Genomic DNA, 27,077 nt, shown 5'->3' on the forward strand with positions numbered 1-27,077 from the left:
TTTGTAAAGTTATTCAATCTAATCTCAATGTATACAAGATATTTCTTTTTTTCCCCTAAAAAGGAACCTAAACAAGCTTTTAGTGCTTAATATGACATCAGTCCAGGACCAAGGTCTTACACAAGTTTCTATGAACCATATAAATCCCACGTCAACTTCTATCATATGTGACGGCTCTCAGCATGAGGCCAATGTTAAAAGAGCCTTATGTACGGAGGTGAATTTCACCTTTAATTCACATTTAGGTACTGCGGTTGCAGAGTTTATAAACTTTGCATGCTACAAGCTCTTCATTTGGTGCCATAATATTTTAGATGATGAGCACTGTCTACTAGGTACTGAGCTCCATGAACTCCCATTGCCACTAATGAAAAGATTAGGGAGGAGTCTTGAGGATGGCTTAGTATCACACAGGATCAGGTCATAATCCTGTGTGATGACCTGGGGGGGAGAGATAGCTCAGTGGTTTGAGCATTGGCCTGCTAAACCCAGGGTTGTGAGTTCAATCCTTGAGAGGGCCATTTAGGGATCTGGGGAAAAAATTGGGGATTGGCCCTGCTTTGAGCAGGGGGTTGGACTCGATGACCTCCTGAGGTCCCTTCCAACCCTGATATTCTATAATAGAATATATGAGCAACAATAGAGGAGGGCTTACCTTGTAAGATCCACTACCGATACAGCAATAACAGATTTCAATGTAGAAAAGATACCTAGTCTTTCTGCCCTGAAATCTTTCAGCATTCATAAGTCCTGCCCACCTTTCTGCATTAAAATATTTATGTACAGCTGTCCTTATAACACTGCAATACACAAAGAAAGGAGCGCAACAATTTCAGTGCAAAGAGTCTTTCTTTCTACATTCAGATTCTTCTCTGAAGATATTAGCTACAATCCTGGGCCTAGATCACCTTTCACAGTGGTTTCAGTTAGAACTAAATCTATTGGAGTCAATGGAATTATCCCAGTATAAAACTTAAATGAATTCAGAGTCAAGCCCAATTATCTTAGTCCCACAAAAAGTTAAACTGATGCTTAATCACAGCTGTGAGCACACAGTACGACTTTGAGAGGGAAGGTGCAAAAATGGCGAAAAACTCATCTCTGTTTTTCATCAATTCTAGGCCAGAACAGCCCCCTGCTCTGTTAGAGCAACTTAGCTTTCCATAGTTGGAAGGGGCCAACATAGCAATCAGGTGATATTGGGACATAGGGCAGTCCTGGCCATGACTTCTTTGCTCCTACTGAACTCCCATAAAATAGCAACAAGGATGGAGGATGGCACAATTGCTTTTATGCCAGATCTAAGACACTGAGGTTTTCCTAATAGCTCTGGTCAGGCAGTGGAAAACAGCCACTCTACCAGAAACTGTGTTCCTCTATTGAAGGATTCCCAAACTTGATTTGCGGCTTGTTCAGAGTAAGTCCCTGGTGGACCACGAGATGCTTTGTTTACCTGAGCAGCCACAGGTATGGCCACTCACAGCTCCCAGTGGCTGCGGTTTGCCGTTCCTGGCCAACGGGAGCTGCGGGAAGTGGTGGCTCGGCCCGCCCGTGAACCGCAGCCACTGGGAGCTGCAAGCGGCTGTACCTGCAGATGCTCAGGTAAACAAAGCATAAGGTAAACAAAGGTAAACAAAGCAAGAAAGCAGGAAATCTCTCCTGGAGTATCATAGAATCATAGAATATCAGGGTTGGAAGGGACCTCAGGAATCATCTAGTCCAACTCCCTGCTCAAAGCAGAACCAATCCCCAATTAAATTATCCCAGACAGGGCTTTGTCAAGACTGATCTTAAAAACTTCTAAGGAAGGAGATTCTACCACCTCCCTAGGTAATGCAGTCCAGTGCTTCACCACCCTCCTAGTGAAAACGTTTTTCCTAATATACAACCTAAACCTCCCTCACTGCAACTTGAGACCATTAATCCTCATTCTGTCATCTGCTACCACTGAGAACAGTCTAGATCCATCCTCTTTGGAACCCCCTTTCAGGTAGTTGAAAGCAGCTATCAAATCCCCCCCTCATTCTTCTCTTCTGCAGACTAAACAATCCCAGTTCCCTCAGCCTCTCCTCATAAGTCATGTGTTCCAGTCTCCTAAGCATTTTTGTTGCCCTCCGCTGGACGTTTTCCAATTTTTCCACATCCTTCTTGTAGTGTGGGGCCCAAAACTGGACACAGTACTCCAGATGAGGCCTCAGCAATGTTGAATAGAGGGGAACAATCCTGTCCCTTGATCTGCTGGCAATGCCCCTACTTATATATCCTAAAATGCCATTGGCCTTCTTGGCAACAACGGCACACTGTTGATTCATATCCAGCTTCTTGTCCACTGTAACCCCTAGGTCCTTTTCTGCAGAACTGCTGCCAAGCCATTCGGTCCCTAGTCTGTAGCGGTGCATGGGATTCTTCCGTCCTAAGTGCAGGACTCTGCACTTGTCCTTGTTGAACCTCATCAGATTTCTTTTGGCCCAATCCTCTAATTTGTCTAGGGTTCTCTGTATCCTATCCCTACCCTCCAGCGTATCTACCTCTCCTCCCAGTTTAGTGTCATCTGCAAACTTGCTGAGGGTGCAATCCACACCATCCTTCAGATCATTAATGAAGATATTGAACAAAACCGGCCCCAGGACCGACCCTTGGGGCACTCCACTTGATACCGGCTGCCAACTAGACATGGAGCCATTGATCACTACCCGTTGAGCCCGACAATCTAGCCAGCTTTCTATCCACCTTAACGTCCATTCATCCAGCCCATACTTGTTTAACTTACTGGCAAGAATACTGTGGGAGACCGTGTCAAAAGCTTTGCTAATGTCAAGGAACAACACGTCCACTGCTTTCCCCTCATCCACAGAGCCAATTATCTCATCAATTCTATTCTGATTTTTAGTTGTTACCCTAGCATAAGAGCAGAGTGGAAAATCAGGCTCAGTTTATTTTCCCCTCCTCAAGAACAGGTGAACAGACTTCGCTAAAACTTTCAAGAGCAACCAGAACTTCCTTTGGACAGAGACCAACAACTAAGACTTCCACCAGCAGATGAGAAGTAATAAAAACATGTGAGAACAGGGTTTTATAATGAAAGTACCAATATAACTTTAAATACAGTAGGGAAATTCTATAATATTATATTAATTTTAAAGAAATGTAATGCACAGTTTTTAAAAATATGTCTATTATAGAAAAAAACAAATGTGTATTTTCGACAATACTATGCCATTATATATAGAAGTTGTGGGTCTGGATATGAGAATTTTTGCAAATCCTTTGAATCACAGCCTTCAAGCTGGCCCTATGAAAATGCTGAGTCATGAATAAGTTATCTCGTGATTGACAGATTTAAATATCTGCAGAGTACTATTCAACGGTCTATAGAATTAGCTTAATAATGCCAAAAAATATGTATTTGAAAAAAAAAGTCAACATTCAGATAACTTATTAACAATGAATAACATGGCCATCTCTATCCTTTCTGAGAAAATCCACAATTGAGTCTAAGGGAAACTTAATTAAAGTTACCTGCAGTATGAATATACTGTATCTATTTCTTTTCTGACAGTGCTTTGAGGTATATTCATTGCAATGCACTGAAGTGAGAACATTGAGTAACAATATTTCACTTCGTGTTCCTGTCATTTCAGCATACCTGACAACTTTGTGTACTCAAGTTTTCATTACGTAATGTTTGAGATCTAAAAATAAACGACAGAAAATATTATCTTAGATTTATAAACACTAACATAGCCAGTATATAAATGTCTCCACATACGTAAGGTTCTCTTGTTTCTTGGAATTCTAATTTACAAAATATGCCTTTTCTATTTGATATTAAGATTAGATAAAATTCACAGATTAGAGCTGATCAAATAATGAAAACAAAAGAAGTTTGGTGAATAATTGTGAATTTTTTTTTATTTTTGTATTGACATTTTTTATCACAATGATTATTAAAACTCTTGCTGAAATGTATTGTTCCTGGAACACCCAGTTTTCAGTCAACAAAAAATGTTGGTAATCATCTTCATAAAGACAGGTTTCAGAGTAGCAGCCGTGCTAGTCTGTATTCGCAAAAAGAACAGGAGTACTTGTGGCACCTTAGAGACTAACAAATTTATTTGAGCATAAGCTTTTGTCAGCTACAGCTCACTTCATAAAGTTTTCTATGACATTTTGAGTAAAGAGGCACATTTTTAATTTAAAACCGAAAATGTTTACATTAAAAAAAGAAAAGGAGGACTTGTGGCACCTTAGAGACTAACCAATTTGTTTGAACATGAGCTTTCGTGAGCTACAGCTCACTTCATCGGATGCATCCGATGAAGTGAGCTGTAGCTCACGAAAGCTCATGCTCAAATAAACTGGTTAGTCTCTAAGGTGCCACAAGTCCTCCTTTTCTTTTTGCGAATACAGACTAACACGGCTGTTACTCTGAAACCTACATTAAAAAAACCCTGTTATTTAAAGATAAAAAATAACATTTAGTTTTAAAAATCTGAGCCAGGTCTAGTGCTGCTAATAACTTGCTAATATACAGCCTATTTGATCTGCTTAAGATCTCAGTGTCTTAATTTGTTCAATACATATAAAGTATTCACTATGTAAAAGTAACCTTCCATTTCAAAATAACAAATGCGACTAAGCAGGTGACAAGTTACAAAATTTAATCTTTCCCTAAGAATTATAATTATAAAGTACACCGATACTCAGGAAACTATCTAGTTGCTGTAGTCAAAGATGGTGTTAAGAGTTGTGGACATGATATAGTACAATTAATACGACTCCTCAGTGTTGTACACCAATCCTATTAAGGCACTCAGTGGCAGGCAAGAAATACAATGACTCAGAGGCACACTCTAAAGATGCTTCAGTTCTTTTATCTTATAGGTTTGATCCCTTATGGGTCCCCATAATCACTTAGACACATGGCTAAAGTGAACAGATAATTTACTAAGGCTGACAGGAAAGGGAAAGGTTGCAAGTAGCCTGGGTTCAGAGGTTTAAGCAGTTACATTTCAAGATAAAATATAGCAGTTCCTACCTTGGCTCCTAGGGGCAGGCCAATAGAGGTTTGGTCTCCTGATTCCTACTGCCTGGAGTGCCCTCCCAAGTCTGTTCTTCTATTAAAGGCAAGTAGGTAACCCACAGGTTTCCTGTCTAAAGTCAGTCTGTAGCATGTCTCACTGGAGGCTCCACTCCATTTTCACCCTGTTGCTCCAGCAGCACTTCCTGTGCAGCTCCTGATATTGGGCTGCTCCAACCGTAGTGGCAGCTAGGCTACAGGGCCTCCCCCAGCCTCTGGCTGTATAAGTTGCACTATACAAGGTCAATAGCTCCTTCCTGTGGGTCCAATAAGTAGTGAGAGCACACTGAGCACTTCCCAGACTCATCCCCAGTGTCAGTGGAACTTTGGCTGCAATAGCCTTCAGGCTCCTGTCCCTTTAAAAGATTCAGTTACTTCCCTTGTATGTCCCTGAGAGTTCCCTTCAGCTGCCTCTCTGCTCAGTCCTTTGGCTTCAAGGCACCTACCCAGTCTCTGCTGCTCTCCCACAAATTCTGCACTGACCTGAATCTGAATGCTACAGCTGTGAGTCACTCTGCTCCACACACCGGTTCTATTCTGTTGCATGTCTCAAATTAATGATGAGTCAAGATTAGGATATAGAATATTAGGGATGGAAGAAGACCTCAGGAGGTCATCTAGTCCAATCCCCTGCTCAAAGCAGGACCAACACCAACTAAATCATCCCAGACAGGGTTTTGTCAAGCCGGGCCTTAAAAACCTCTAAGGATGGAGATTCCGCCACCTCCCTAGGTAACACATTCCAGTGCTTCACCACCCTCTAGTGAAATAGTATTTCCGAATATCCAACAGAGACCTCCCGCACTGCAACTTGAGACCATTGCTTCTTTTTCAGTCATTGGCCACCACTGGGAACAGTCTAGCTCCATCCTTTTTGGATCCCCCCTTCAGGTAGTTGAAGGCTGCTATCAAATCCCCCCCACCCCCACTCTTGTCTTCTGCAGACTAAATAACCCCAGTTCCCTCAGGTTCTTCTCGTAAGTCATGTGCCCCTGCCCCCTAATCATTTTCGTGGCCCTCTGCTGATCTCTCTCCAATTTGTCCACAATTTATTTTCTGTAGTGGGGGGACCAAAACTGGACTCAATACTCCAGATGTGGCCTCATCAGTGCCGAATAGAGGGGAATAATCACTTCCCTCAATCTGCTGGCAATGCTCCTACTAATACAGCCCAATATGCCATTGGCCTTCTTGGCAACAAGGGCACACTGCTGACTCATATCCAGTTTTTTGTCCACTGTAATCCCTAGGTCATTTTCTGCAGAACAGCTGCTTAGCCATTCGGTCCCCAGCCTGTAGCAGTGCATGAGATTCTTCCTTCCTAAATGCAGGACTCTGCACTTGTCTTTGTTGAACCTCATCAGATTTCTTTTGGCCCAATCCTCCAATTTGTCTAAGTCACTCTGGACCCTATCCTTACCCTCCAGCATATCTACATCTCTCCACAGCTTAGTGCCATCTGCAAACTTGCTGAGGGTGCAATTCATCCCATCTTCCAGATCATTAATAAAGATGTTGAACAAACCAGCCCCAGGACCAACCCCTGAGGCATTCTGCTTGATACCAGCTGCCAACTAGTCATTGAGCAGTTGATCACTACCCATTGTGCATGACAATCTAGCCTGCTTTCTATCCATCTTATAGTCCATTCATCCAATCCATACATCCTTAACTTGCTAGCAAGAATACTGTGCAAGACCACATCAAAAGCTTTGCTAAAGTCAAGATATATCACATACACTGCTTTCTCCATATCCACAGAACCAGTTATCTCATCATAGAAGGTAATCAGGTTGGTCAGGCATGACTTGCCCTTGGTGAATCCATGTTGACTGTTCCTGATCACCTTCCTCTCCTCCAAGTGCTTCAAAATGGATTCCTTGAGGACCTGCTCTATGATTTTGCTGGGGACCAAAGTGAGGGTGACTGGTTCCCCAGGTTCTCTTTCTTCCCTTTTTTAAATATTGCCACTATATTTCCCTTTTTCCAATAATCCGGGACCTCCCACAATTGCCTTGAATTTTCAAAGATAATGGCTAATGGCTCTGCAATCACAACAGTAAACTCCCTCAGCATACTTGGATGCATTAGATCTGGACCCATGGACTTGTGCATGTCCAGATTTTCAAAATTGCCGAATAACAGACTCAATTGCAATTATTTAATTAAAGGTTATCGGTCAGAGGTTAGTACAGCACTACACAGAATACAGAAAGCGTAGCTCCATTGTGACCCTTGGTGTAGGGTAAAGAGATAACTCTGTGTCTCTTCTTCATTGTAACTGGAGGGATGAGGCAGTTTCATTCCCCAGGTCAGTTCCAAAACTTCTCTCATTATACAGGGTTTTTAGACAAAGAGACCCCTCTTTGCCACAAATACTCTCCCAGAACTATATGTTTGGATGTCATTTATTTTAATATACATACATTCTCAGTTTACCTGATTGATGTCTAGCTTCAACCTCCCTGGTCACTTAATTTCAGACCTAAAAGTCGCAATTCTCCAACAAAAAAAACCTTCAAAAACAGACTCCAACAAGAAACTACAGAATTGGAATTAATTTGCAAACCGGACACCATTAAATTAGTCTTGAATAAAGACTGGGAGTGGATGGATAAAAAGTAAAGTAAAAAACAAAGTAAAAAATGGGTTAGTCTCTAAGGTGCCACAAGTACTCCTTTTCTTTTAAAGTAAAAACTAATTCCCCATGCTAATTTTTCCCCTACTGTTACTCACACCTTCTTGTCAACTGTTGGAAATGGGCCATCCTGCTGATCACTAAAAAAAGTTTTTTTTTTTCTCCTGCTGATAATAGCCCACCTTAATTGATTAGCCTCATTACAGTTGGTATGGCAACACCCATTTTTTCATGTTCTCTGTGTATATATATCTTCCCACTGTATTTTCCACTGCATGTATCTGATGAAGTGGGGTTTAGCCCACAAAGCTTATGCCCAAATAAATTTGTTAGTCTCTAAGGTGCCACAAGTATGCCTCGGTTTTTTTGCTGATACAGACTAACACGGCTACCACTCTGAAACCTACTTACAAACAGGTACTAACAATTCTTTGCTGTACCTTGCATGGCTGTTTGCCATGTGGGTCCTCAGTAACTTCCAATGCAGATGACTACCACTGCCTCCCCTTAAGAGAGGTTAATTTTGCATCAGTGTCTTTTGAAGAGTTTTCACTACCTCTCTGTTGATTAGGGCAGAGAGATGAACCTGCACACTAAGCCCTGGAGTGTTTTAGGTCAGCAGGGAGGAGTGATGGGAATGATAGTTTCCCATTTAGCAGATTAATACAGTAGGTTATAGGTTCCTTTTTTGCATGTGTGTAGATAAAACCTACACATACACACACCGCACATCTCTGTCGTGATAATTGGGCCTAAAAATTTACACCAATTCTAAGATAAATTGTAAAAGGAGAGTGTAAATTCAGAAGATGACACAATAACATGTAAAAACAAATGTTGATGGGAAAAAGTACAAAAGGGAGACAGAGGGTAGTCCAGAAAGGGAACCAGAGATCAGTGAACCAAAATTTGTGTGTCGGACACTAGGCCTAATGGTGGACCAAATAACAAGGGGATATAGACTACCACTATTCCACCCACCATTCCTTTTGTGGGTCTTTAAAGAAAGACTGTGGGGAGAAAAATTGGCTATTAGAGTGAGCTTCACCATCCTGGCCACCCTCACCATCTCCTTGAACTCTGGGCCTTTGACATTCGGATCCTGAGAGTTCTCCTGACTAGACCAGGTCAGACAGAAAGACCCAGATGACACAACTTCTACCTGCTCCATCTGAATCCCAGACACCATGAGGGATGAAATTTGATGCGACTTTAACAACAGCTGGCTTTTTCTTAGCAAAATTAGGATTCTTATCTGACTACATTCAGTCCCATAAAATGCATAGAAGCAGTAACAGGGAAACCTTACAGATATTATTAATACCTTTACTAAATGTACCTTACTTTTTTCAAGACTAACCAGAGATAAGATGAAACCTCTCTTATTGGGTTCCAACTGTCATTTTGTAAGAAGCATTGGGACCAAACTCTTCTGCCAGACTCTCATCTCCCTTTCTCCCCACACCCAAATGACATCTCTAATACAACCATACATTCAGCCAGGACTGCAAAACTGACATTCTCAATGGGGATTGTCATAATAAAAGTGAAAGAAGTGGTTTCACTTTTATCTTATGTAGCCACAAACAAGTTAATTCACTACCACAAGCCGTTGATCACTGCAAGGAAGACATGCTTGCATAACCCACTGCTGTTAGTGGAACAAAAAGTCCAAATTTAGCAAACTATTCCTGGTATGTCAAGAAGCAAGGGATTAAATGAAATGAATCTGAAGGATTTAAAGGAGAGGTATGACCAATTGAATCTTATGGTTTATTTGCTTATGCCTGTAAATGTAATCATTAGAAACTTTTTTTTTTTTACTAATAAGTGAAAAATGTGAAGTTCATACAAAAGAGAGACACCTTAATAAATTGACTAGATTATTTCTAGAACTGGGAGAAATTCTTGGGATTTTTCATGGTTGATTTTCCTCAGAACTAGAAAATTATTAAATAAAAGACAACGTGAAATTTCACATGACTGAGGCACACTTCTAATGGTGGCAGCAGCTGCTTTTGAATGTCAGACACATAATGCTCTCACCTCTAATGCCTAAAAATGTTACTTGTGCTGCTGGAACCACAACATAGTCTTACATATATGTATATTTATCTGTGATAGAATATAACCCTGTGTTCACACCCTATATATTATTATAATCATCTTTGCACAAAATAGGTCTTGGAAGGTATCATCTGAAAATTTGCTAGTTGTCCTGATAAAAAGTGTGGAAACATTGTATGTAAAGTTATAAGATTTCCCTGTAAGATGTTATTAACACATGTTCCTAACCCCAGAGCCCTGCCCAAACAAAGCTTGGCAAACAGGTCTGTCCTAAACAAAGAAATGTGTGCCCTTTTTAATTTGCATTGTGACTGAATTAAACTATTAATTTTATTTTGTTATAATGATTGACGGCACTACTAGACTTCAAACTTGCTTAAAAATTATCAATATATCAATATATATATATCAATATGTTCAACTGATACATATATATTATTGCCAGGGAAGCTAAAGTTCAGTGTTTCATTTTAATCTTGGAAATAAATGGATTTTTATGGTATTTTTATTAGAGAATTTTGGGGTTTTTTAATCACAGAAAACTAGGATCCCTGCTCATTACTTGTACTCACTTAAAATCCCCCTCTTTGTAGTTAATGAACTTGTTTTACTATTTTATCTAATCCACTGTGTTTCAACTGAAGTGCCAGAATAACTACTTTTGGTAATAAACTCGCATATTATTCCCTTTAAGGAATAACAGACTAAAAAAAATATTTTGTACTGTCCAAGAGAAGGCGGGGAAGTACAAGACATATATTTCTTGGGGGAGGAGGGAATCTGGGACTGGGGTGTGTGAGGTCATCCTGTAGTTCAACTAAGGCTGGTGAGAGCTAAAATGTAACACAAGGATGGCAGGCAGGCTGCAGTTACACACAAACACTCATGGTGTGACTTCCATTCTGAAAGTCTGTTTGTGAGCAGTCCAAGTAGGATCTACTTCAGCAAGGTATTGCAAGGCACCCAAGGTTGCAGAGCAGGGGTGACATAGCTGTTCATTTGTCCGGACTGTAAAATTGAATCTCAACACTGTGAATTTAGGAAGAAAATATTTAATTACTGATCAGTTCAGGTCCAAATTTTGCCCAGATTGTGTGTATCAAAATACTATTAAAGTTGAATAACCAAGCACTAAAATATAAAAGGGGAAGTTATAAACATCTGTGTATGAAACAGGAGCTATTCCTTTATGTGCACAGTTGAACAAATGCATTACTGGTGTTTTTCTATGATTTTGTGTCAACTTTTTGCTAGCTTTGTGCTTTTAAAATAATTTTGAATCATGCCCTTTATAGGATAGTTGAGACAATGTCTGTGCCTTGGCCTATGACCTCAAATATCTCAAAATACCTATGGACCTGGACACTGACTGGGTATATTTTTTGATCCATGGACTTTTCCAGCCCAAAATTACTGGAATGGTGAAGTTCTTTATTAGCATAAAGATAATCTAATTAACACTCATTGGTTAATGCCAATAACTCCAGAAAGGAAGTGTGCACTCACATGATGACTGGCCCCCTTTGAAATGAAGCAGATCCAGCTCTCTATGCTAGAAACAAATGCTCAAAGTTTGTCCAATTAGGAGGGCAGTGCAGCAGCTCATGTTATAAAGAGCCAGGCTGTCAGTAACCAAGAGGAGCAGTCAGGCACAGATAGGGAGGGTGCAGAGGCTGTCTTTCTCAGAGTGCCCTGTCCCTGGGGCTAGGTGAGGAGGCTGGGATATGGGAGGATGGATGGGGATGCAGGAACATATGGGACAGGAGCAGCTATGCCTGGCTGAATGGGGAGTGAGGGTTCAGGGCCACATGGGGACATGTGCAGATATGCCTGGCTGAATGTGGAGTGGAGGTGCATTGGCACATGCAGATAGGGTCAGATATGCCTGACTGAGTGGGAAAGGCTAGGGGTCAGCCAGAGACTTCATGGGTGAGGATCCCCAACTCCCTAACAATCCCCCCCCAACCCCCCCCCCCCAAAACCCGGTTCCATACTTCTCACACTCACATTCAACAACCATTCAAGTTCACTCCCAGGCTCCTTCCCAGCAATTACTTCCCTCTCAGCAACTCCATTACCTCAGACTTTCCCAAGCCTTTACATTGCTTCAGAGAGATGTAGGAAATATCTTTCTGTATTGTAGTTTAAATGCATGATTACTCAAATAATGTATTAATATGTCTTATAAGGAATCTATTTGTCAAAACAAAATTACCAGAATCTTTTTTGTTGTTTGTATTGTCACAGACATACTTGCTGACAGATATTTTAAAATAAATTACCAAAATAATTGAAACTGGCATGATTATGTGTTATTGTGACAGAATTTTAAAATATTGTGCACAGAATTTTTAATTTTTGGCACAGAATTCTCCCAGGAGTAGAAGCAGGAAGGACTGACAAGGGCAAAGGGGAAAATATCCTTGGAACTGTAACCCAGGGTCAGTTGAGGAACAGTTTTTATGTTTGCTTACATTTGGGAAATAAAACTGTGCTTAGAAAGACAGTCTGGTTGTGGCAGTGAATGCTTTGTGGGCTGGGGACAAGTCACTACCTTATATGCACCATTCTGGCTTGCAAAGATACGCCTGAGAAAATTTCTAAGGTGAAGTAACCAGCTAGTCCATCATCTTCAAAAGCTGAAGGAAGTTTTTGCTTCCCTGCTTGCTGGATTCTGGCTGCTTCTACTACAGACTGCTGCTCCCTACCTACGGAATGCCCCATGTGTTTCCTCCACATTTCGAGCTGGTCATCACAGGGTAGGAATCTAGCAGCCTGCAACATCTAAAATTAGACATCTGCAAGCAAGTAACCTCTAATCAGTCATCCAGCAAGTCTATTGACATAAAAGAAGTGAGATAAAAAACTGACCAGCTAATATGTTCAACCATGCACCAGTTTCCGAAAGCTCAATGAAACCACAAGAGACACAAAATAACCATCAACCCTTTTTTATTTTGTTTTCTTTTTTAAAATATTTGTATTAATAGATCGATGCCTCTACCTCAGCATTCTTGCACTTCTTTCTAACTGCAGCAAATGGCAGGCAGTCGGGGGGTGGAGTGGGGGAAGGCATATGTGCGTAGAACCCACCTTTATTTCAGAATAGCACCTATTGAATATTTCTTTAAATATATGAAAAACCTTGGGTTAAACAGATTTGCTGTGTAAAGATCAAACACACATTTTGTCGGATGGAAGGTGTATGTTCTACATGTAACCATTCTGGTTTTCATTATAAATCTAACTAAGGGCTATGATATTAAACAAAGTGCTAATCCTGAGTTGAATCATACAAGCTGATGGGTATGCTGTTCTTCTGGGGACAGCAGAGCTGGTATTTCTATGAGTGTTCAGTTGATAAGGTGGGTGGAGACTACAGGGGAATTCTTCAAAGGCATTTAGGAATTGGGGTGAAGTTCTTGTTAATCTGCAAGGCAAAGTAGGGGCTGGCATAGCCCAGATGAGAGTATTTGAATGGCTTACAGGTTGGTGGTGTTAGGGAGCTGACATCCAGCCAAGCACAAGCAAAACTTCTTCTCACTGAAGGCAGGGGGTAACAAGGTGACTCTCAGTCCTAGGTACCCTGAGAACTGTCACAGCCTCACCTCCTGAGATGACAGTAGAAGGAGCTTTAACCCTGGTGTTGTTGTAGGCTGTCATCATTGAGGTCCTGGACAATGGAAAACACATTATGAAAATGTGCTGAACTACAGACCAGCTGATGACTTTCCAGGTCTGCGTGACCTGGCAAACCACACAGATGCAGACCCAGGAACAAAAACAGAAACAAACAACAAAAACAAAACAAAAAAGCAAGTAAGCCATGGTTGGTTATCCTGTCTATGAGCAGAGACAATACACTTTGGGGAATATCCAGGAGGTAAAGAAGACACCCCCTCATCCTGCACCTCGGAAGTAAATGGATGGCATGTATACATTCATGAAAACAGAATTTCAATCAAGCTTGGTTGAAAAGGCTACAGAAGACTTTGGGTGAGAAACTTCTTTAGACAAGAGGTTAACCTGTTAATTAAGTTTTGTCTCTAAAAAAAGTTTTATAATTTTGTTTTATGTGTAACCATTTGTTTCTAATATTCTTACTCTCATTTGAATCTGGATAATAAAATTATTCTTGTTTTCACTGGAATGGAATTCCCCAGCTGAGAGTGTGTGAGTGGCTAATAGCTTGGTGGTGGTGTTAGGGAGCTGACACTCAGCTAAGCATAAGCAAGACTCCCTCATGCTGGAGGTAGTGGGGGTAACAAGGTGACTCTTTGTCCTGTTTACACTAAGAACCATCACACAGCATCAAGGGCTGTGGAGTGCCATTTAAAGTAGGGGGGGGCATACCTTTGTCTGTCCTCTGCCTGATCCTCCTCTTTCCTCTTAGGCACCCCTCTCCTCACAGCAGCCTGGCTCTCTGGGTCATGAGGCCCTACACCCATCCCCTCTAAGTCTGACTGGGTGGTATTGAGACCTGGTTCATGGGGTTGAAGAACCACTCAGGTTTGGCTAGGATGTCCTTCTGTCATGATGGAGGGGTGGCTGGGCCAAATTTGACCAGTGCTGAGTCTCAAAGAGTCACATGACTCCAGGAACTGGGGCTAAACGAAAAACACCAAATATTGTACAACTCATGACAAAATTTCTAGATATAACACTGCAACTTCAATGAATGTTTTGTTTGACCCTCACAGCAGAGCAGTGAAGACAAATGAGAGCCGAAAGACCAGATAGGAGAGAGCAACGATGAAGAAAGTTATTTGACAAGACATGTGGAGAATGGAAATATGTAGACTCGAGCTCATCCTGGGAAACAAGCCATATTCTTGCTAACATCCTCTAATTTGCATCATTGGAAATAGAGAAACTATGGGTATGTCTACACTATAGCTGATACAGAGGCATAGCTATGGCACTGCCACTGTGCCACTGTAACTCCATAGTGTAGCTGCTACCTACATCAACAGAAGGGTAGTTCTATACATGTACATAATCCATCTCTCTGAAAGAAGGGGATCAACCAGGGGTTAAGTTGATCTAACTATGGTGCTCACGGTGCAAAATTACATTTACATTACAAGTGTATAGGGAGATCCAGGTCATTTTGTCAGACCTCACTGTGGTACTTGGCTGAAGAATGGAGACAGGATAATGGGGTTAAAACCAGTTGGATGGAAAATGGAATTTACATTCTACAGGCAATTGTGACATTTCAAAATTTGTTTTCATCCAAATTGGCATGGAAAGTCAAAAATTTTAAACATATTGAAGAATCAAAATAACCAAAAAGTATTTGGATTTGGAAATATCAAAATGGCCTTATTGAAACATTTGAGTCAGTTATCTTGGAACAATATAATATACATATTACATAAAACATAAAGGTATAAAATTATATGTAAATATATATTTACTGAGAGTTAAAACTTTTTATTGAACGCTGAAATGAAATGAAGTCAGAAAGAAATGAAATGATAAAGTCAAAACAAAATTTTATTTTTTTATTTTGATTTGGAAACCTTTCCAATTTTTTTCACATTGAAAAATGTCAAAATCTACATGTTCCCACAAAAATAAATAATAGATGAAACAACACATTTTAATGGAAAACTGTTCTGCTGAATTTTTTTGGATCAGCTCTATTTTTAAAATACTAGTAAGTATTTGAGATAAAGATTGAGAGTAAGGAAGAAAAAATAGTGAAAGGCCAACATTTATTAAGTTTATAGTGGAATGTAATAAAACAGTAGGCATGGTAATCCTCCAGAGGAGATTCTTGCAACAAGAGCAGATTGGGAATACATACTGATCCAAAAATGGATACTAGGCAATAAAAGGAAGATTTTGTCTTCTGCAAATATCCATCACTATTCAAAAAAGTTTAATTTTTTTTTATCTCAAAAATTAAAACAGACAGTTTACTTCTCAAGAAGACATATTTGGAGTGAAAGATAAACCAATAAATAATTTCTAAATTCTGTTTGACTGCGACCTTTAAATCACTATGACAAACAGTTGGACAGTTCTGGTTTAATTTTTTTTTTAAATCATCATTAGGTCTCCATTTTCTACTAAAACTGTACACTGTATTTTACTGGTTATGACCATTTAAGGATCTCAAAAAAATGAAATTGCTCAATATTCCCGCTCTTCAAATAAGCAAAAATCAACACCAAATTTCTGAAAACAAAACAATTTAAATACCTCCAACTGTTATCCAAGGTAACAGACATTTACTAAGGTGTGATATAAAAATACTATATATTGAAAATTTAAAACAAATTAGACACTCCATATTAATGATTACAAGCCAAGCAGTGCATCTGTAAGCCCCATACAAACATAATTCAATAACATTTGGAGCATCATTTAATACACACATTTATGTAAAACATTAGCCCTTCTCTAAAAAGAGAAAAAAGAGACTAACAAGAGAAAAAATAGGTGCAAACTAGATAAGAATAAAACTGGAAATTAAACCAAAGGTGAGAGCAGGTGTCAGAACAGAGGAGCCTATTTTGCATTCATGTAAATGACTTGGCTTCAATACTGGCACGAATAGTCCCCTCCTGGCACAAATCCTGAGTAAGTGTACCGTATGGGGAACTAAGTAGAGTTGGGAGGATAGAATTCATTCTCTCAACTCATGAGGCTGCAATTCAGCCTGTGACTACTATTCCAAGCTAAATACTAGCTGCTGCTCTCCACTTAAGGGTTTCAAGCAACTTGTTAAATGTTTAGTGCAAATATGGATCCTGTGACCCCTTCCTAAGCCAATGTCCCGACTAGTCTAAGCCTTGTCTACATTACCAAGGTTTGTCACCAAAAACTGCCTTTTTTCATCAAACAGTGCATGTGTACACACTGCAATGCAACATTTGTCGGGAAAAAAACCCAATTTTGGTGACTAAATATATCTACCCGGATGAGAGACTTATATCTTTTTCCTCTATATTTTTCTTGACAAAGTGCCAGGTGTAAACACCACACTTGATTTCATCTCTTTAATTGGCCTCCAAGAGATGTCCCACAATGCCCATCATGATCGCTCAGGTCAGCGGTTTGAAATCCACTGCCCTGCAGCCAGGTAAACGACCACCCGCTCCTCCCGCTTAGAAGCCCTGACAATTTTTGAAATTCCATTTCCTGCTGGTTCAGCACGGAGAGGTCTCATTGCATCTTCCCAGGTGAACATGACAGGTTATCACACCAAACGCTCACCTGCTTGGGCCACTGCAGAGCTGTTGGATCTGATGAGTACATGGGGAGAGGAGGCTGTGCAGTCCCAGCTGCGCTTGAGCCGTCAGAATTGGGATACCTACGGGCACATTTCTTGAGACTTGTGTGAAAAGGGCTATGATCAGGACATGCTTGCAGGGCAAAGGAAAGATAAAGGAGCTGAGGCAGGCATACCATAAGGCGAGGGAGGCAAACCGTTGCTCTGGTGCGTCACCTAAAATGGCCAGTTCTTAGGTGGTGACCCCACTTCCATCATCAAGAGCCCAGTGGACACTTTGAAGGGAATGGATGTGGTGGATAGAGGACCGAACCTGGAGGACAAAGTTATTGATGAAGAGGTGGAGTTAGATGAGGATGTGCAGGATCACCTGGTGGGGCAGGCAGCCAGGAACTCTTCTCCACTTCATAGGTGTCTAGCCAGTCTCAGCAGTTGCTCTCCAGGGAGCAAGAAGCAGGAGATGAGATGCCTAGTAAGTGGCTGTGGCTTGTGTAGTGTGAAGGTGGGTTCAGGGTATAGAAATGTGGGAGGCTGGCTGTGTTTCTGTGAGAATTCTGTGACATTTCCCTGTGTAGCTAATCAGCATGGCAGACCAGGGTGTTGATGTGTGCCGAGATCTCATGGGAATCCTCCAGAGAGATCTCCAGGAAATTTTTCTGGGGGTACTTGGTAATCCTCTGCTGAAAGTTCAGTGGCAAAGCAGCTTTGTTCCTTCCCCCATTGAAGGAAACTTTCCTGTGCCATTTAGCAATCACTTGTGCAGCGACCAAAGTGGCTCATAGGTGCACAGCATAAGGAAGGAAGGAAGGAAGGAAGGAAGAAGGAAGGAAGAAGCCACAAGCATGGAGTAGATGTACCCTCATTTCCCCACTTACCCTTAGCAGTGAGATGTCTGCTAGAATGACCCCCACCTGCGGAAAAGTGTGGGAGAATTTTTGAATTTTTTCCAAAGAATGCTGCACCATGACTGTTGCAGACAATGTGTGCTCTTTTCCCCATGTAGAGCACGCCCTCCTCTCCCGCCAACACTCACCATGCTTTGGGTGTTCGCAGAGATGTGTGTCTGGCTGGGGTCAGTGAGAAAGTCATTGCAATGTTGCAAAAGGTGTATTTAACTGAAATGTTACAATGCTGGGAGTGGATTTAACAATCCCGCTTCTGTGCATTGTCCCCTGTGCTTCACCAGATGTGGCCTTCAGGAACACCCCGTGCACCTCTGCCTACTGTCTCTGCCAGATAAGAAAGAGCCCAAAATGCAGCAAAGAAGACATGTTCCGGGAGGTACGGCAGTGCTCCAATGCAGAAAATAGGGAACATAAGGAGCGCTGGGAAGCCAAATGGCAGGACAGAAAAGAGAATCACGCATTTGTTAAGGATCCAGCTGAGGGGATGTTTAAAGTAATGGAGGAGCAAACGCAGATGCTGCAGTCCTTAATAGTGCTGCAAACTGAGCAGCTCCGTGCTCGCCTCCACTGCAACACATTCAGAACTCTTTTTCATATACCCCCCAAAAACTCCGCCCACACAGTCCTTTCTATTTGCTGGGACTTCTTGGTTTTCCCTTCACTGCACCCCCTTGGAAAACTTTCACAATGATAGCTGGACATACACACAGTTGTGAAAGTCTGTCCTTCCCTGGTTCCTTTTTTCCCAGCAGGCATCTCTGTGTTGGTTTGTGCTGTTTCTTGTTCAATAAAAGCAAAGTTTTTTAATTGCAGGCACTACCAATACATGCGCAGGCATGGTAATCATACTCTCACAGGAATAGAAGGCCCAAAATGACACCATTGTGTCCTAGGAAAACTAACACCAGTGACAAAGATATACATTACTGGTGCTCATTGTCAAAGTGCTGCCTCAAAGCCTCCCTGACTCAAATTGCCCCACTCGGGTCTCCTCTGGCAGCGCTGGTATCTGGCTGCTCAGAATCATAGGCCAAGCGGTCTGCCTCAGCACTCCATCCTGAGCGAACCTTTCACCCTTAGCTTCAAAGAGATTATGAAACGTACAGCATGTGGCCATGGAAATCTTATCCTGATTAAGGTCCTGCCTGCCATAAAGGCATCACCAGAGAGCCTTTGATCTGCCAAAGGCAGAATCAACTGTCATTCAGCACCTACTCAGCCTGTTGTACCACTCCTAACTGCTGTCCAGGTGTCCCGTGTACGGTTTCATGAGCCACAACTGTAAGGGATACGCCAGGTCTCCCAGGATCACTATGGCATTTCAACTTCCCTCCTGTAATCTTCTGGTTTGGAAAGAAAGTCCCCACTTGCAGCTTTCTGTACAGGCCAGCGTCCCTGAAGATGCATGCATCCTGCACCTTCCTGGACCACCCCACACTGATGTCAGTGAAATTCCCTCTGTAATCCACGAGGCTAAGTACCCCTTCCTATTGATGTACTTTGTCGCAAGGTGGTCTGGTGCAAAATATGGAATATGTGTGCAATCTATCGCCTCTCCACTGTTAGGGAACCCCATTTCTGCAAAGCCATCCACTATTTCATGCACATTTCCCGGAGTCACGATCCTTCATAACAGGATGTGATTTATTGCCCTGCATACTTGCATTAACACAGTCCCAACAGTCGACATCCTGACTGCAAATTGATTTGCGACTGACTGTTAGCAGTCTGGAGTCGGCAATTTCTACACAGTGATTCCCAAATGCTTCTCTACCAAGAGAGCAACTCTCATTCTGATGTCCTTTTGCTGCAGGTCTGGGGTGAGCTCCACACTCAGTTCCAGGAAAGTGGCTTTACGCATCCGAAAGTTCTGTAGCCACTAGTCTTCATCCCACACCTGCATGACAATACGATCCCACCATTCAGTGTTTGTTTCCCGAGCCCCAGAGCGATGGTCTACCCTATGCAGCTGCTCTGTGAATGACAAAAGCAATCTAAAGTTGCTCCTATCCGTATCACGCAGAATATTGTGTGCCTGCAAGTCTTCTTCAGTTAGGAACTTAACAATAACTGCACTGCCATCCCCAAGGTCTTCATGACAGTTAATAGAGCATAGGAGAGCAGTGGGGATTCATCCCTTCTCACAAAGATGGCAGGGTGCACAGCAGAGAATGGCTGTTGCAAAAATGCCACAGAAGAAATCCAGCTGCCCATGGAGTGCTGGGACACAAAGCAGTGCATCAAGGGAAATTTAGCCAGGTTCCAAGATGCACCACAATCCGCTCCACCTTCTTACAGCACCTAGAAGCAGGTGTTGAACTTGACTGTCAGATAGGTACCCACAGTGCAGTGCTTACGCTGTTGATGATGATGCCCCCAATGTGTACATGACCTGCTGACAGAGGGAGCAAGTGTGAACATGAGATTCTGATTTTTATTATGTTGACTTTCGGGTGTCAACATCACTTTTGTTGACAAAAATTGGTAGTGTAGACATGGCCGTAGGCAATATTGGTATGGGCTTCCACTCCACTGCACACAGGGGACAGAAAGACCATCTTTAATGGTTTCTCTTCTAGCACTTCAATTCCAGATAGTCCCACTCCATCATTAGGTGCTATTGGTTATTGTTTTGGACCTTCAAACCATGATGCATTAAATAAGACACAATAAGCCACAAAGGCAGATGAAGGCCCAGTAGATCTTTCTTGCTGGAACTCTTCCCAGACAAAAGTTCTCATCAGTTTTCAAAACTTCGCCTCAGAGACCTTTCCATGTCAGGTTCTGCTTCATGGACTTATCAAATGGTCTTTGGCATTGGAGTTCTCATACTGGCATCACTAAATTGTTATGTCATTTTTTAAAATCACATGCTATGCGTTTACACATCTGTCTAATTTGCAGCACACTGCCTGATGTTTTTCAATTAACATGCTGGAATACAATGAATATGAAAGTGATAAAGATAAAGATAAATCATTATTTATCCTGTATAGTCACTTTCAGTCAGAAGGCCACTACCACTAGAAAAAAAAATCCAATTATTATTAAACCCCTACTTGCAAAGAAACATCACCAATTCTCCATGATGTTAAGTGTCTCTTCCCTTTTGAACTATCAGAGTGCTCGGCTGAGGAAAATGGGTGAAGATTTCGTTTAAACTGACACATTTTTTTAAAAAAAATATGTTATTGCTGAAAGAATTTATGTCTTTTCCAATTTGCCTTTCCTTTTTTCTTTAATCCTAGGTCCAATTGAGGCTTGACTTTACATTTCATAAATCTGCCAAAGAGTAATTTATTTGCTGCTTATATCAAGTGATCATTACCGAAAGCACAGAGAAAAATAACTCTATGTTCAGCAATGTAACACATTTCTCAGCGCTGAGCTAGAGCCAGTGATTGGCTTCATAAAAGTATTTTGAATTGGCATTAGTTGTTTCCAGTTGTTCTGTGTCATTGTGCTTTTATCATTTCACTTGTAACTTATCTATTTTTCATACTTACTAACGCCATTTAGATGTCGAAAAGCTGCAGAACTTTTGGTTAAAAATGGAGCTCAGGGTTTTCTAAATCATCTGTTAAAAACTGAAAACTAGAGGATACTATCACCTAGTAAGCTGGCAGGTACAGCAAGAAATGAAAAATTAAGCCATTTATTCAAAATAAGGGATTTCTTTACAGCGCTGAATCAAAGCATGTGTTTTACGAAATACTTAGAAAATGAAGGAGAGCTTAAACTACTTTATTTCAGTTGAGATGAAGGACATGAACAAAAACAAACCAAGAAAGAGATGGTTGCAGCTCTCTTGTACACTAATAATTCACGACGTATAGAGGGATTATGGTTGGTTGGTTGTTTCTTTAGTAACGTTAATCATTTACAAGAATCCTATAGGAATAAAGAGATTAAATTAGCTAAGAGCAGCATTTGAAAAATAAATAAAGCCAAGCTTTTCCTGGGATCTACATCTGACCAAATGTGTCCAATGGACATCTTTCAAGATATTCAAACAAATCCCAGTTACAAAACTCAAATTAACGACTGCATAAGCAACATAGTAATTGTAAGTATTTTGTTTTACGGAATGTTTATGAATACTTCACCAGTACATTTTTGTTCCCAGATGGGGCTATCAAATGATCTCTTCCTCCCTATCCTTGCTATCATATTTCTCTTATGATAGAGTGATGGTCTGCTAAATTTTGCTAAATATTTGCTGAAGTATAAGAATGCTAGGAGCTAAACTCTGCCTTCAGCTGTACCCATGCAACACCACTGACTTCCTCGAGAGTTTGTCATGTGTCACCAAGAGCACAAATGATTTTTTATTCTGTTGTATGTGTTAGTCTGTTGAACATGCTGTAGCATTCTACACCACTCAGACAAATTAAAATAGATTAGTTGTTTCAAAAACTTGGTGCTGAGTGTGAATTTATGAAAGGTACTCTCCCTTTCTGAGAGCACAATCTGCAGCTGCTAATTTTGTGTCTGTGTATTTGAACCTGCATTGGAATTGAAAGTGCAAGTCTGGTGCTTGGGCTTCTATAATTTATTCTAATGTAATTTGCACCTCCTGCAAAAAGAGGCCTTACTCCCTTTGAGAATTTAACCCTAATATTGAAAATAATATTTAAAAAATTAAGAGGAGAAAATCATATCTTGTGTAGTTACACCAGAGAGGAATATGGGCCAATACATTTTACAATGTAGAAAAGATTCCTCTCTTTGTTACATGATGATTCTGATACACTGTCTCTGCAATTTAATTTTGATAGCAATTTAATTTTGTCTCTGCGTTGTTGGGGATGGAGGAGGGTCACCTTTGAAATAAAATGTACAGGTCCAGACTAGAGAGTTCAAGTCTGTGTGTAGATCCATATTTAGATTAGACATAAAACTGCATTTTTCAGTTCAACTTTTGAGACTAAATTATAGCAAAGTTTTGATTAAAAAAATTGTTTCAGAAGCTGTACTCATGAGATTTCAACCACAGATGGCCAGCGTCTTATTAGACCAACTCATGTCTATGTTATCCCAAAATCTTGTGAGAACCCTTGTTCCGAGAGCTTATCCTCATATGAAACTAATTGGAAAATAGCTGTTGCAGCACTGTTTCCTATTATGTGGTATCAGATACCTGCTGTCACCACTAAGCTTCTCACTTGGAAATTTTGTCTTGGGGCACCTCGCTTCCTCCTCCTTTGTTATAAGGACACTGTTTCGGGGAGTAGAAATACCCTGATAGGTATGGTAGGTGTTCTTTGAAAGCTTCTGCAGAAACCTCCATTCACCAAATCTCCACTCCAGACTGAATTAATGAACATGTAATTTATTATCTACAATTGAAACCCATCAATGAACTCGAGAACTGATTATCTGAAGTGTCCACTGTCCTTTACAAGCCCTGGAAAATTTTATTTGATACCCCCTTTCAGACTTCCTTTTTTCATAAATCACCAACATTTTCCCATTCTGGTCTCACAGCCACCTTCTCAGCAGCCCAGGCTTCTGTCATCTCTGATGAACCAGCCTCTGGAGTGTGGAGAGACCTTTCTTGGCAACTTCATCCAGCCCTGACCCAACTACATCCCGCTGGCAAGTCACCACCCTCCTTTCAAACTAACATTCTGATGCGGTTCCTAACACCACAGTGGGCCCTCACAGAGTCTTTCAGTTTCAAAGTGCTATCTCATTTCCACCAACTTCTTTAATATTCTACACACCTAAGGTAACATAAACACATATCCTAATGTTTTCCATATACTCCCCTCTTGAAGAAAACTTGCCATTTTGGGCTTTCAGACCCAAATTCAAAATTTTAAGAGCAGTCAGCCCTTCTAGACAAGGTATCCACTACCTTACTCATAACTCTATAGGCGGAACAGCTCAAAAGAGCATGTTTCCCAATATCTACCTTATGAATGGTGAAGTGCTAGGTTTATCAGAGAAAACAGACATGGGTTTATACAGCACTGTCCTCATTGTGGCCTGTTGTTTAGTGGTCTGCCTGTCTGATAAATTAACTATCTGCATCTCTGGATAGATTTAACTCCTACAAATCCAGTCCACTAAGGGATCCTCCCTGCCCTCGTCCAACTGACTACATAACATCAGAATCAAGTTAGGGAAATAACAGGTTAATAACATTTAGATAAATTAGATGTATTCAAGCCAGCAGGGGCTGACAAAATTCGCCCTAAGCAAACTTGGAACCATTAGCAATTATTTTTGAGAACTTGTGGAGGGCTGGTAAGGTCCCAGAAGACCGGAGAAGGCTAACATAGTAACTATCTTTAGAAAAAGGAACAAAGAAGACCCATGGAATCATAGACCAGTCACCCTAACTTTAATTCGTGGAAAGATATTGGAACAAATTATTAAATAAACTACAAATTTGTAAGCACCTAGAGTGAGGTGGGTAAACTTTTTGGCCCAAAGGCCACACCTGGGAATTGTAATTGTATGGTGGGCCATGAATGCTCATGAAATTGGGGGTTGGGGTGTAGGAGGGGGAGGACTCAGGCTGGGAGAGCGAGCTCCTGGCTGGGGCTGAGGGTGCAGGAGGGTACTCGAGGCTGGGACAGAGTGGTTCAGAGGGAAGGAAGGGGTCAGGGGTGCAGGCTCCGGGTGGCGCTTACCTCAATTAGATCCTGGAAGCAGCAGCGTGTCCCCACTCCAGCTACTATGCGGAGGTGTGGCCATGCGCCTCTCCGCAGGCACTGCACCTGCAGCTCCCATTGGCCATGGTTCCTGGGGCAGGGGCAGTGTGTGGAACCTCCTACCTGTCCCTATGTGTAGGAGCCAGAGTGGGGGACATGCCGCTGCTTCTGGGAGCCGTGCAGAACCATGGCATGCGTGGAGTGGGGCAAGCCCCCAACCCCACTCCCCGGCTGAAGAGATGGAGCAGGGAAGCCCCGGACCCCTCTCCACAGCGGGAGCTCAAGGGCCATAGTAAAACATCTGAAGGGCCAGATGCAGCCCCCAGGCTGAAGTTTGCCCACCCCTGGCCTAGAGGATAAGAGGTTGCAAGTAATAACCAATATGGATTTATCAGGAACAAATCATACTAAATCAACCTAATTTCCTTCTCTGACAGGATTACTGGCCTAGTAGATGGTGGTGGGGTGGGGTGGGGAAGCAGTACCTGTGATAGATTTTGATTTTAGTAAGGCTTTTGACACAGTTCCAAATTGCAGTCTCATAAGCACTATGAGGAAATCTGATCCAGATGAAATTACTAAAAGGTGGGTGCACAACTGATTGAAAAACAGTACTCAAAAATAGATATGAATGGTTCACTATCAAACCAGAAACCTACTGACCACTATACTTACCTACATGCCTCCAGCTTTCATCCAGATCACACCACACAAACCATAGTCTACAGCCAAGCTCTACGATACAACCGCATTTGCTTTAACCCCTCAGACAGAGACAAACACCTACAAGATCTCTATCAAGCATTCTTACAACTACAATACCCACCTGCGGAAGTGAAGAAACATTGACAGAGCCAGACGAGTATCCAGAAGTCACCTACTACAGGACAGGCCCAACAAAGAAAATAACAGAACACCACTAGCCCTCACCTTCAGCCCCCAACTAAAACCTCTCCAGTGCATTATCAAGGATCTACAACCTATCCTGAAGGATGACTCATCACTCTCACAGATCTTGGGAGACAGACCAGTCCTTGCTTACAGACAGCCCCCCAACCTGAAGCAAATACTCACCAGCAACCACACACCACACAACAGAACCACTAACCCAGGAACCTATCCTTGCAACAAAGCCCGTTGCCAACTGTGTCCACATATCTATTCAGGGGACACCATCACAGGGCCTAATCACATCAGCCACACTGTCTGAGGCTCGTTCACCTGAACATCTACCAATGTGATATATGCCATCATGTGCCAGCAATGCCCCTCTGCCATGTACATTGGTCAAACTGGACAGTCTCTATGTAAAAGAATAAATGGACACAAATCTGATGTCAAGAATTACAACATTCAAAAACCAGTCGGAGAACATTTCAATCTCTCTGGTCACTCGATTACAGAACTAAAAGTGGCAATATTACAAAAAAAACCCCTTCAAAAACAGACTCCAGTGAGAGACTGCTGAATTAGAATTAATTTGCAAACTGGACACCATTAAATTAGGCTTGAATAAAGACTGGGAGTGGATGTGTCATTTCCCCATGTTTATTTCCCCCCCCCCTACTGTTCCTCACACGTTCTTGTCAACTGCTGGAAATGGCCCACCTTGATTATCACTACAAAAGATTATGTTTCTCTTCTGCTGGTAATAGCTCACCTTACCTGATTACTCTCCTTACAGTGTGCATGGTAACACCCATTGTTTCATGTCCTCTGTATATATAAAATCCCCATACTGTATTTTCCACTGCATGCATCCGATGAAGTGAGCTGTAGCTCACGAAAGCTTATGCTCAAATAAATTTGTTAGTCTCTAAGGTGCCACAAGTACTCCTTTTCTTTTTGCGGATACAGACTAACACAGCTGCTACTCTGAAACCTGTCTTGGGACTGGTAATATTCAATATTTTCATTAATGATTTGGATAAGGGAGTGGAGAGTATGCTTACAAATTTGTGGATGACACCAAACTGGGTGGGATTGCAAGCACTTTTGGAAACAGGACAAGAATTCAAAGGGATTTTGACACATTGGAGAATTGGTTTTAACAGGATTATATTCAATAAAAACAAGTGAAAAGTACTACATTTTGAATGGAAAAATCAAATGCACAACTTCAAAATGGGGTATAACTGGCTTTCTATAGTACTGCTGAAAAGAATCTGGGAGTAATAATGGATCACAAATTGACTATGTGTAAACAATATGATGCAGTTGTGAAAAGGACTAATACCATTTTGAGGTGTATTAACAGGAGTGTTATATGTAAGACATGGGAGGTAATTGTCCTGCCGTACAAAGGTGAGGCCTCTGCTAGAGTACTGTATCCAGTTTTGAATGCCACACATTTAATATAGATGGAGATAAATTGGAGAGAGCTCACTGGAGAGCAACAAAAATGCTAAAAAGTTTAGAAACCCTGACCTCTGAGAAAAGGTTAAAAATACTGGGTATGTTTATTCTTGAGAAAGAAATCTGC

The sequence above is a fragment of the Chelonia mydas genome, chromosome 1 (assembly GCF_015237465.2).
Source record: "Chelonia mydas isolate rCheMyd1 chromosome 1, rCheMyd1.pri.v2, whole genome shotgun sequence".
NCBI classification, from domain to species: Eukaryota; Metazoa; Chordata; order Testudines; family Cheloniidae; genus Chelonia; species Chelonia mydas.